Consider the following 12,290-nt stretch of genomic DNA (forward strand, 5'->3'; position numbering starts at 1 on the left):
TCTTTTTACTGTGTTGCTATTTAATCTTTGACCGAGGCATTGCTGTAATGGTGTGCCAGCCACTGCCTAGCCTTTTCCTCTTACTATTCTCTGATAAATATTTTTCTACATTGTTGCATAGTTCCTCTGGTATTTATTTATTTATTGCCACTGTATCATTTAGGAACACATTTAGCCAACTCTCAACTCATAGTTTCTTACCCAATAAGGATTTTGTTTATTTTACTCAACAAAAAAATGTGGACATAGGTGGTCTCCGGCTGCTTAAGAATATTAGCAAGAATGGAGACACTGTCTTGCCATTTGGCTGTCTTTGGCGTAAGGTTTTTATCCTCCTGCTGCATTTCAGCCATTGCCTCTATACTCCAGTGGGAAGATAGAAGGAGCACAGGAGGCCCTGCCAGCTAAGTCTGTTCCCTAAGACCCAGCCAACAACTTCTTTGAATGTCTCATTATCCAGCAGCAGGTCCCATGCTCGCCCCCACCTGTATGAGTTTCTGGGTAATTGTCAAAGGCTCTGCTAGGGGATGACAAGAAAGAAGGGGCTATGAATGGTCACCAGTCCACATAGCCGACCACAGCTGCAAAAATTCTTCTGTTTGATGGAGAAGCCTGGTTTTGGGGATAATACTTTTCTTTCAAGAGTGAACCATGGCCACACCACTAATAACCCTGAAACATCCATGACTGAGCAAGAATTGTGAGAGGTTAAATTGAATTCTTTCAAGTGAGGTTCAATGTGTCTTACACAACTTATTTTTTTCCCTAATTTTATTCTGAAAATAAAGTGGATTGATTCAGCAGCTGTTTCAAGGGTGTGTGTTTCATTAGCTTAGATTGTGTTAAGCATGACCAACTCTATAAGGTACTTAATGTCATTAAAATTTTGAAAAAAAATGCTGTTTAATTTTTAAAAGCATCTTAGAATCTCAAATATCTTACGTTGGCAAACTGACTTTAATTTCTCCCATTCTAGAGGAACTAGGAACTCCTCAAAGATGTGCATGAATATTCTAATTCTTTCAAATCCTTGTTAAGTGCCTTAATTTTGTTTAATATAAACACAAAGTATATTTTATGATATCTGATGCTGCTATGAATCCAAACCATGTTCTGCTGATGTTGGGTACTAGTAACAAAATGTAATTTAATTGCACATTTCTGGGTTTTATCTTGGGTACCCAGATCCTCTATGCAAACATATGTGCATAGCCTTCCCTAGCTCCCTTCCCATTCCCTGGGAGAGACTGACCCTAACCATTGACTTCTGGGAAATATAATATTGTTGCAAGTTGAAAGTTATATTAGCTGTTATGTTCTTCCTTTTTTTCTTCTTCTTTTATCCCATCACCTTATTTTTTCCTATCTCCTATGGACAGTCACCTTCACTTTAATGTGTATCTTTTTATTTCAATGAGCTATGGCAAAAAAAGTATTTTTATTTGAATGCATTAGTATTTTATTTTATTATATTTTATATTACTTCTATTTATATTGCTTACATTTTTAAATATTATATATCCTCAAGGATGACAGAAGACAGTAATGGAGAGGAAGGATACACAATATTTTAAACTTCATGTGATATCAATTTTTTCTATATTTGCACTTTGTACAGTGTTTTCATGATCAGTTTCATGTTGTTATGTATACATGTAGTCTGTGTCTCCAACTGTGGCCTGGGTTGCATCAACCATATTTTACTTACCCACTTTCTCATTGATGGGCAGAGAGGTTTCTTCCTGACCACGTCCGGTATTTTCCTCCTGCTTCTTATAAACCTGTAATGGTATGGTGGTCTTTCACCAGGGCTTGTATATGTGCTGTGGACACACTTGCACATCTGTTATTTCCTTGGTTATTTTACTTTGGGAGAGGAGCACGTACCAGCAGGGCCATCACTCTCAGGGGTCAGTTTTATCAGAGTGCACTCACCTAGGGAGAGGGGCCAATACAAACAATGCTCCAATGACCGTTCCTATTCATGTTGCCTTATGGATCTGTGAGGGAATTTCTGTGGGACTTACATGTAGGAGCAGAACTGTCGGGTCATGGGGTAATCATGTACATCATGTCATTTCAGTAGTGCCTGAGTGCTCTCTGTAGTGGTCACATCAGGTGCAGTTCCCCTAGCAGTTTCGTTCCCACATGCCTTTCTGCACTTGGTATCTTCCAGCTTTCTGATATTTGCCGGTCTGACAGGTGTAAAAGAGTAACTCTTTTTCTAATGAGCTTTTCTCTGATTACCAATGTGTTTGAGCATAGCCTCAAATTCAATATTTTGTGTGTGTTTTTCTCTTCAGTAAATTGCCCATAGCCTTTTGCTGTTTTTTTTCTACGAGTTATCTTTCTTTTGTTAACTTGTAGAGGTTTTTGTATATTGTAGAAATGAGTCCTTTGTCATTTTTATATTTTAAGAATATCTGCTTACATTTTCTCAGCTATCTAGTAACTTGGTCCATGTGTCTTTCTTTAGACATAAATCCTCATTTTTTATGTTAACATTATTTTTGTTGCTTTCTTTGCTTTTGTAGATTCCTAGGCCACTAACCTGGTTCATTTCTTTCTCTCTCTCTCTCTCTCTCTCTCTCTCTCTTTGGTGTTAGATTCTCTAAAAACATTCTTGTGTCTTAATTTTTATTTTCTTTGTTCTTCTCTCCCCTATCTATACTCACTGCCTTCATGACCTCTCCAGTCCCATGTCTTTTTTTTTTTTTTGTATTTTTCTGAAGCTGGAAATGGGGAGGCAGTCAGACAGACTTCCTCATGCACCCGACAGGGATCCACCTGGCACACCCACCAGGGGGCGACGCTCTGCCCATCCGGGGCGTCGCTCCACTGTGACCAGAGCCACTCCAGCATCTGAGGCAGAGGCCATGGAGCCATCCTCAGCGCCTGGGCCATCCTTGCTCCAATGGAGCCTTGGCTGCAGGAGGGGAAGAGAGAGACAGAGAGGAAGGAGAGGGGGAGGGGTGGAGAAGCAGATGGGCGCTTCTCCTGTGTGCCCTGGCTGGGAATCGAACCCGGGACCTCCGCACGCCAGGCCGACGCTCTACCACTGAGCCAACCGGCCAGGGCCTGTGTCTTAATTTTGAAGAAACTTAATTTTTACTTAGCATCTTTTAAAAGCATTGTGCCTTCCTGATACATAAATTATTATATTTCATTTATTGGAATTATAATAGTCTAGATTTTTTCAGATCAGCAGGCAGAGTAGTTTAAACCTAATTGCAATAGAAGTTGAAACTTTTAGCTTCTTTTATGGCTTTTGAGCTTCTATCTTTCATTAGCATAATGAACTGGTCATCTACATGAAACTGTACCTTGCAATTTTATGTTTAGTTAAAAATTTAAAAATAGTATTATATAGTTGAAGATTACTCTCTAGATTACATAAAGTCTGAAAAAGTCATGGGATGGAAAAGTATATTAACTTAGCTTTGCTTCCCCAGAAAAGAACTTAGATATATAATGAGAAAGTTAAAACTTGACAAGAATGTGGCTAATTATCAAGTCATAGAATCTGATGTGTTCTTAAAAGTAAGAATGAATATGCAGCATAGGCATTTTGAGAGTGTATATTTGAGGAGGATGATTTGGGAATAAAATGTTTGACTATGCTAGAACAAAGTATCATGACAAAGTTTAGGAGCAGAGGGGAGAGATAATAGTTCTTAATAGAGTAACTGTCTTCCTTTTAACTATGTCCAGAGGGCAGCTACCAGCTCCGTGTATTGTGACAGAGTTTTTGGACCCCTGTGGGCAAAGACCACTAACTCTTCAAAGAAAAAGCAAAGAGATACCTGACTATTTCTTGAAGTGTCTGGGTGGACTGCAGAGAAGGAGCTTCTGTTTTGCTTCTGCTTCTTCATTAAAGAGAACGATAGAATGATTGGGAAGGTTAAGAACAAACTTGGTAAGAGGGATTAGAAACCTAAGATGAGTGAGAAACTTGGACAAAAGCACCTTTCTGTGTAAATGAGTTCGGATTCTCTGTTTTGGATGCATTACATTCCAGTGTCCCCAGAAACCCTTTAGCTGGAATGGCTAAACCGAGGTCCCACTTATCTTAAACAAGTACTGGGGAGTGAGAGCGGTGCCAGGCGTAGAGATAATGGTGTCTAATTTTTAAAAGGCATAAGGAGTGAATTCTGCTATGTTGGTGTGGTCTCTAGGCAAAATCCTAGACTGATTAATTGATATATTGTGAAGCTGTTATCAGTCAAGCGTCCTTGGCCACAGACAACAGAATCCAACTCTGAATAACTTAAGTACAAACGAGTCTTACTGAAAATACTGAATATCTTGATGGGAAGAGTAGAGAGCCAGTCTTAGGAAATGGCAGACACCAGGGGAGGCCAGATAGCTATACACACAGCCAGCCTATGCCGAGCGAAAGGGACGGTTAGAACGGTGCCCAGGGGCCCTGCTGTTGGACGTTTGCTGCTGCCTGCGGGGCTCCGCCGGCAATCTGCATTCTGACTTACCCCAGCTTTCCGTGCTCTTCAGTGCAGGCCGAGTCCGGGGAGACACGGCTGTGTGCCAAGTTTAGGTAAGTTGTCCATGCTCTACTTGCCTGTGTTGTGGGAGAATATGCATAAATTTAGCTTCCTTTTACCTTCCTGAGAAGAAGGTGAAGTTTCCCGATCTGTGCCAAGTCTCTCTCACTTGGTAGAACCCTCAAACACAGGAACAGTATCCGGAGGTTGGAGAGCCAGTGGGAACTGAACGTGCTCACTGTGGTGGCCACAGGAAAGGAAGGAGAATGCCAGTGAGAACTGGCGTGGTTAATGGGCCACTCATGTCCGATGAAACTCATTCTTTGTGATGGGATTGCTCAGTTAGAATGGTACAAAAATGATTATTCTGAATTTTAGAAAGGCCTTTGCTAAACTCCCTGACAAAAATCTCCTGTATGAGTCATATTGAATAGAACATTTGATCCCAAAAAGCTCTGGGTCATGTGAGCAGTGCCTTGAGGCATCTCAGGCGGGGAGACCCTCTGTTCCTTAATGACTTAGCTGAGACCAAGGGGGAGGCTCATCAAGTCTGCTTTTGAAGTTAAGCAGGAAAGGATAGTAAGTGCACTGGGAACAAAGAGGGAATCTAACAGGATGAAATTTAATAGGGAATAAATATTACATTTGTTCCAAGGGTTCAGATCACCAGCTTGGTGTATGTGATAATTAAAGAAGTCACCACTGAACAGCAAGCATCTCAAGCAAAGAAGCTTTTAACCTTTTAGTTGAATGGAAGCACTTTATAAGTCAATAGTTTTATATCTTTAAAAAAAAAAACCAAATTCCTAAGGTGATCTCACAGTGTGTTAGTGGAAATAAAGTATCTATCACAAGGAGGAGATTTTCTCTATTTTCTGTGTGGATTGGATGATGTGTGTTCACCCATTCTGGCAACACTCAAGAATAGCTTTTTGTTGTTGTTTGTTTTTTCTATTTTTTTGGTAGAGTGATCAGAACATAAGCTGATATAAAAACATGGCCTGCGAAGGGCAGGGGAAGCAATGAGCCGTTACCCTGGAGACCTGGGAGACATGGTGGGGTTGCTGTCTGCACACACGGACAGGCATCTGGACGCAGCAGCAGCTGGCAGAGAGGGCAGAGCTAAAGCCAGTGGGTGTTAGTAGCGAAGTGGGCAGTTTCTCACACAAAGCCCTGGCTGCACCTCGAAGGGCAGCAGGAAGATGCACATTACTTATGCCCTCTCATTGGGACCAAGGAGGCTGTGGGGGAAGTTCAAGCATTTCATGAGTGTTTTTGCCCTCATTACTCTCGTGGGCCTTAAGGTTCCCAGATTGTTGAAGTTTCCCAAATCACTTTCCTCACAAGACTATTGAAAATTTTAATATCTGCATGAGCCTGCGTGGAAGCCTCCAAATAGCTTTCAGACCTGAGAATATTAATTCATCATGAAGCTGGAAGGGAAGGTCTTAATAAAGGGTGATACAAGACAATAAATATTTGATTTAAAGAGATAGAACCACAAACCAATCAGCAGAGCACTTGCTGAGAAGGAAGCATTTTCTTAATTGGCACCTGGCTGCTGTTACACAGTGGCAGCTCTTCAGGAGGCTTGTAGTTTTCACATTAATGGTGTTTTGCTTTAAACAGTTTTCATCTTTAGGATGTCAGTATGTTGGAATTGCCCAGCTGATGAAGTAAATTCTGCAGGTAATTGTTATGGGAGTTTAACTTGCCAGAGACCTAGGCAGGTCTCTTCCATACTTTAAAAAATATAAACAAGTTGCAAAATAATGGTTCTGTCAAGAAAATTACATATTGATTCATCATCTGGTATTGGGAGTTGGGCTAAAGAGTTTGTTCATAAAACATCTCCTTTCTGAAGGTCACTTTAGTGGAGGGGCAGCTTTTAGGGTTTCGTATGCTTTATAGCCTGTAGTGTTCTCCACACTCGGAATGAAGTTATTGAGTGCCTCCCGCCCCGATCATTGCCTCTGAGGAGAGCTCTGGCACAGATACCCAGATGTAAATCAAAAATTTAAAAAGTGATGTTTTTAAGGTTTGGGGCGCCTGACCTATGGTGGCGCAGTGGATGGAGAGTTGACCTGGAATGCTGAGGTCATGGGTTTGAAACCGTGGACTTGCCCAGTCAAGGCACCTACGAGAAGCAACTACTACAAGTTGATGCTTCCTGCTCCTCCCCCCACCTTCACCCCTCTCAAAATCAATACAATTAAAAAATAATTCAAAAATAAAGTTAAAATGTTTTGGAGCCTTGACAATGCAAACAAGTGCATGCATCCTCTCCAGCGGTAATATTTGTTGGGAGAGATTAACATAAAAGTAGTTAGCTTGTGCCTGACCAGGTGGTGGCACAGTGAATAGAGCATCGGACTTGGACACAGAGGACCCAGGTTCAAACCCCAAGGTTGCTGGCTTGAGTATGGGGTTGCTGGCTTGAAGCCCATGGTTGCTGGCTTGAGCTCAAGGTCGCTGGCTCAAGCAAGGGGTCACTCGGTCTGCTGTAGCCCCTCAGACAAGTCACATATGAGAAATCAATCAATGAACAACTAAGGTGCTGCAATGAAGAATTGATGCTTCTCATCTCTCTCCCTTCCTATCTGTCCCTCTCTCTCTCTCTCTCTCTCTCTCTCTCTCTCTGTCTCTGTCACACACACAAAAAAAAAAAAAAAAGAAAAAAGAGAGAAAAGAATAATAGTTATCTTGCAGCACAATTATAGCCTTCTGAAAAGATCTCCAAGTTACAATGGCTGGAGATGCTCAATCACCAGAAACGGCATTGGAAAAGTCTGTGGTCATCCCTGGATTAATTTCACTCCTTTGGCATTTCTCTTTCATACTCTAATCCCTTTTAATTTATTCTGGGATAATGAAAGACCATCTGAAGGTGAACACTGCCAGTTCTCCATTTGGAATTTGCTCAAAGTTTATGCATTTGTTCATTTATGCAAAATGTGTTCAGCAGTTGAGTGCCTACTGTGTGTCAGGGCTGCAGTGGCAATTAAAAGAAAAATCTCCTGCAGCTCTGAGGCTAATGGAATTAGAAAAGGCATTCTAATCTCTGTTTTATCCACTTTGCAAAGGGACTTTGGGATACCTGGAGGAAGGGCATGTGTCTGGGGAGATGCTCCAAGAAAGGGCTGTTTGGGCCCAGCCTGGAAAGGTGGGTAGAAACTAGCCAGGCATACTTAAGGAAGGGTAATCAGAGCAGTATCTGTAGAAGTTTAGAGGAGGGGAAGGGAAGACCAGCACCTGCCACCACAAAGGCGGTAGTGTAACCTTGAGGGTAGCACGGTTGAAATGTAGTTCAGTCAGAATGACCTGATGAACAACTTGTTGAAAATGTAGACTCCTGGATCCAAGCCCTTCAACTTCCCTCAGATACCGCTCTCTGGAGGAGGGTCCAGGTGTATCTGATTGTGAAGTCTGACAGTTTGAGAACCCTTTTCCATGGGAGTTGGGGCACTGAAAAATGTAACGCCAGCATGTGCCACAGTCAGAGTACGTTTCAGAAAGATTGCGCTGACGGTAGAGACAGAGGAAAAGTGATGTGAGACTCCCGGCAGACAGGACATTCTGATCGTTCAGGAGAGTTGAGGGCAGGGATTAAAGCTGTGGTAGGGGCAGACAGGAGGGGGCTGATCGAAATCATATGTAGGAGATAGAATTGACCAGGTGTAGTGATCAATTAGATGTGGTGCACTGGTGTCAACTCCTGGGTTTCTGGTAGATATCAAGGGTACTTTCTGTTCAAAACAATGTTTCCAGAGCACTGTGGTGGAAGCCACCCCAGTGGCAGGGCTCTGGAGGCCATGAGCAGCTTCTGTGCATGGCGTTGGCCCTCTCTGGTGTCTCACTGAGAAGAGAAGCAGTTAGAAGCCCTCTGTGCAGACCCCACTGAAGAGGAGGCCTGGTGAGATTTTCTCTTGCCAGTTGCCATAAACTTTAATCCTCTTCCTTCACCACTGCTGAAATATGATAAACATGTCCATTCTAAAGCAAACGTGCTGTGGGAAATGCACCTATAGTTATACCATTCCTGCGAGTCTAAAGAAGGGGAGCTGTAGGCTTCTCGGCGAGGTTGTGGACTTTCTGGTGTTGGGGAGACCCTTAACCCTGCACCGCTGAGCGTGTGTACACTTCCCATGGCCTCTGCAGCAGGTGCGTGGGCTGGCTCTGTGCAGGACTTCCGTTTGGCTCTCACCTTGACTGATGCCATTGGGCTGATGGCAAAGCCTCTATTCTGACTCACTAAGCACAGTGTAGGCTATTTTCTTTGTGTTATTTTATGTCTTATTATGTCCTCACAATTTAATATTTGATATTACTTACACACAAATTGATGAGCGACCTGAGTACAAATTAGGTCCTTCCTTCCCCTTTGGTAAGGACTGATCACGTGCTCGTTGAGGAAGGAAGAGCCTCAGAATAGAGAGCCAGTTTTCATTGTTTGAATCGGGCCCCTAGCCTCAATCTGAAATGGTCCATCTGCAGTGAAGGCCGAAGTGGGGAAAGGCTGGGAATATACTCTGTTGTGAACCGAGTCCCTTTCCACTTGTTAGTTCCTGACTCCTTTCGTACACTACATTGGAAAGATGCACTACATTGAGGCAGAGCTCTGTTGCCCTTTCTTTTTGTGGGATTCACTGATTTGTAATCTGATGTATTTGCTTGTCTTAAAAGGAAACGAGGCAAGAGCCAGGCAGCAGTGCTAAGCTTGTGTCTGTGCTGTCACTCATTGTCCTCCAGAGTGCCTCCTAGCCTCACGGACAGTGCCCGCTGTGCCTGCTGCAGGCCCCCTCCCTTAGTAATTAGAGAGGGAATGCGAACGTCAGCTCAGCATCTCTCTGAGAGTCGGTGTTAACCACAGATCGTATTTTAGGGCAAGGCCTTTCCCCTCCGGCTTCTTTAAATCCCCTATTAATACAGATGCTTTATTTACTGAACAAACAGGCTGTGATTTCACAGAGAACAGTAAAAAAGAGCTATACTTCTGGCAAGGAAGGCTCTTAGGTTTTCCTCTATTCTTGGGGTTGTCATCTCACCTCCCAAAAAAGGCAAATCTGAAGTAGAAAAAAAAATATCCAGACTGCAGTGAGGTGGTGATATTAATGGAAGCTCTTTGAGGAGCCTGCTCTAGAGAGGGGGTGTCCCGGACTCGGAGCAGGTACACATGGGAGCTGGGCACTCATCTGAGGAGCCTCAGGGCAGGGCGTCCCTGCCAGCGGGCTCAGGTGTTGGCACCTGTGCAGAGGCAGCTCGCACCCCCAGTCGTGCAGCCACGTGCACATGCTTTGGGCTGCGTGGGGGAGCATGGCAGAGCATGTATTCGGTTCTATGAGGTTCTAAGAACCTGATGCCCTGAGTCCAGTTCTATCTAATCCCTCATACCTGGGCCCATACATATGCATACCCAAGCTGCGAACTTTGAGAGTTCGTGAAGCAAAATGTTCGGGTCGGTTTACAATCAAAGGCACTTTCCACAGAGACAGTATTTCAGAGCTGGAGACCATTTCCCATCTCATTTAACAGAGAGACCCAGAGAGATCAAATGATTTGCCCTAGGTTCTGTAACTTCTCAGCAGGAAAGGAAGGACTTGAACCCAGGTCTCCAGCTATTCACCTAGAATAACTTCCCCAGCCTCTGGGCAGGAATGACTTGAGTTTGTGTTTGGCCACCTGTGTCCGATCACCTGGGACCCATTGAAAATGCGGCTCTGGGCCCTGCTCCAGAGTGACTGAATCGGGAGGGGTGGGGCTCTGGGACCTGCCTTTGAAACGGACTTCCCAAGAGACTCTTGCCACACGATGTTCGAAAGCTGCTGACAGAAGTCGCCAGGATTTAACTGTGGCGCTGACCTTCCCTTGTTCAGCTGCAGACTTAATCCTGAACGTGCTTCCTGGGCCCTAACTGCTTTATATTTGTGCTTCTCATACGAAAGGGCACAGCGTGGCTGACAGGAGGGAATTGCAGGAGGGTGTGCCTGTGGCAGGAATGGACTGTGGTGCTGACAGTGCCATTACCTGATGCGGATCTACCTGTACCTCTGTCTTCTCTCTTCTCCCAAGCTGCCTCTTCATGAAGTGACACCGACAACAAACTTATTTTCAATTTTCATTGCTTTCCTCCTCCTCTCTTCTCACAGGTGTTCAACACCCCCGCCCCACTCCCACTCCACCCCCCAAAAAGCTTTACCATCGTGAACTCAATTTGGGATGATTGCAGGGGAATGGCGATTCGTTAAGGTGACTGGTGATTCAGGGTTAGGCAGGGGCTGGGCAGCTGGACAGTCCACTGTGTGTATGTGTGACTTGACTGTGTTGGTGTGTAGACAGGTGTAGAGGCTTTATTACGGATCACCACATGCCTGCTCCCTGACCTCTACGGAAGCATCTGGCTCAGAGAGGTCTGTTGTCACTCCCTGTGGCAAAACTTACGCACAGACAGAAGTTTTTAAGGCTGCTCTTTTGGTCAAAGGCAAGAGCAGTTCATGCACGGCCCCTCAGTCTAGGACAGGAGCAGAAGGTGTCGGGACAGGCCTGGCCTGATGAGCTTGGTGCCTAAAAATAGGGGCACTTAGGTTAATTTCATCAGCCTTTTCATTAATCCCAGTTATGGTTTAAGTGCCTTCATATGCTTGTGAGTTTCCGAAGGACAACACGAGGAGTCAGAGATAGTAGTTTTCGCCCATGAACGATGCGGGGTCAGTGCTGATGTTGTAGCAGTGGATTACATCAGGAGACAAGCTAAGAATAAAGGTGGGTTTGGTTTAGTTCAGGCTCTGGAGCCAGACCAGGTCTGAATTCTGGGCCTACTATTTGACTAGCATTGTCAGTGGGAAAAGAGGACAGTAGTGGGGCCTGTCATGTAAAATTGTTAAACTAGATAATCCCCGGAAGTATTTAGTATAGTGACTGGCAGAGTAATGAGGGAATAACGCTTAGGTGTTATTAATGCCCAGGAGAGAGTGATGCCTTTAGTAATAACCTACTTATCTGAAGAGCTGGAGGGCACTGGGGGACCAATAATTGCAAAGAAAGCTAAGAAAATCATCTGGTTTTCCCATCTCAAAAGCCAGCCTTTGAAGAGGCTTCTTGTTTGTTGTATTCTAGTGTGTTTGTTGGCTGTTGGCAATAGGGAGCTCTGGATGGAATGAAAGATGGGGAACGGCTGGTGGGGCCTGGGGTGGGGGGAGGAGGACCCCCCAGAGGGCACCCAGCAGCCAAGGCTCACCTCGGCAGGAAAACAAGATCCTGAGTTTTAGAAGTGGTCATTCCCTTCCTTCCGGTTGATGAGCAGCTGCCTCCCTGTCCCAAAACACAAGCTGCTCCTTCTCCAGGGTTTTACCAGCATCATTGGCTGCCATTTAAAAGATTAAACTCTTTAATTCACCCCCAACTCTAGCTATGGAAATTAGACTTTGGTATCATGTAGGTTGAAGCAAGAAGACCTTCAAGATGAGAACTGACATTTGGATACTCCTTTACTGTTTATTTCTTTTGACCATTATTCTGGTACTTTGGACCCTGAGATACTTTCTGCTGGCTGTTGAGCACTGGTATTTAAAAGGTCCATGCAGTAGTGTTTGCCAGATTAACCCAGTGTCTGGTCCTGACCTGACACAGCAAACACCTGTCTTCAAACTGCTGTTCTCACGTGTACTGTCCTGTTCTCTCTCAGCTGACCAGCCTTCATGCCCTTCAGCTAGGATCTGGGCTGATGGGTCACTCAAAGTAATAAAAGAAGACTGTTACCACAGTGACTTAGCCGGCATGCTAGCATGCTTGGGC

General features: G+C 44.3%; 1 protein-coding gene across 4 annotated transcripts in view; it reads left to right on the top strand.

Moving 5' to 3' along the window:
* MAST4 (microtubule associated serine/threonine kinase family member 4) overlaps positions 1-12,290 on the top strand; it is a 610,913-nt gene that overhangs the window by 86,363 nt on the left and 512,260 nt on the right. The gene's annotated exons all lie outside the window — the stretch shown is intronic.

This window comes from Saccopteryx leptura, chromosome 1 (genome assembly GCF_036850995.1).
Source record: "Saccopteryx leptura isolate mSacLep1 chromosome 1, mSacLep1_pri_phased_curated, whole genome shotgun sequence".
NCBI lineage: Eukaryota > Metazoa > Chordata > Mammalia > Chiroptera > Emballonuridae > Saccopteryx > Saccopteryx leptura.